Source organism: Crocodylus siamensis, chromosome 3 (genome assembly GCF_052110815.1).
Source record: "Crocodylus siamensis isolate JL-2025a chromosome 3, ASM5211081v1, whole genome shotgun sequence".
In the NCBI taxonomy this organism is placed as follows: Eukaryota; Metazoa; Chordata; order Crocodylia; family Crocodylidae; genus Crocodylus; species Crocodylus siamensis.
The window spans coordinates 84,343,217-84,343,750 of record NC_143397.1 but is presented as its reverse complement, the minus strand read 5'-3'; positions in this window follow the sequence as shown (position 1 = coordinate 84,343,750).

Genomic DNA, 534 nt, shown 5'->3' with positions numbered 1-534 from the left:
CTTGCTGCAGAGGCAGAAACTGGTATTATCTTATTTCTTTACTTACAGTGCACACCCAAATTTCTAATAGCTGAATTTTGGGGGGAAAAGCCATGTCTTTTGTGCAAGATAAAACAAAAGGAAAGGGTTTTTTGTTTGTTTGTTTTTAAAACCCAGCCAATATCTGACTTTCTCCAAATTATACCAGTTACTTTCTGGACCGCTCTGTGAGCATGGGAGTACAAGTATCTACTATCTTCCTTGTAACAGTCTTATACATACTTGCAACTTACTGTTTCCTTCCCCTTCATCTCTTTTTCTAAACTAAAACCTATTTTTTTCTACTTTTCTCAAGGGATACATTTACTAAACCTTATTTTTGTTTCTCTACTCTGGACTGTACAGACTATCTTCAAAAGTACAGTGCAGAAAACGACACAGCTGTGGCATCATCAGTGCTTAATAGAATAGAATAATTACTTGGCATGTCTGTAAGACACTCCTGATTGTGCATTCGATAACGACATTTGCTTTTTTTTTTGCAACAGCATGCAT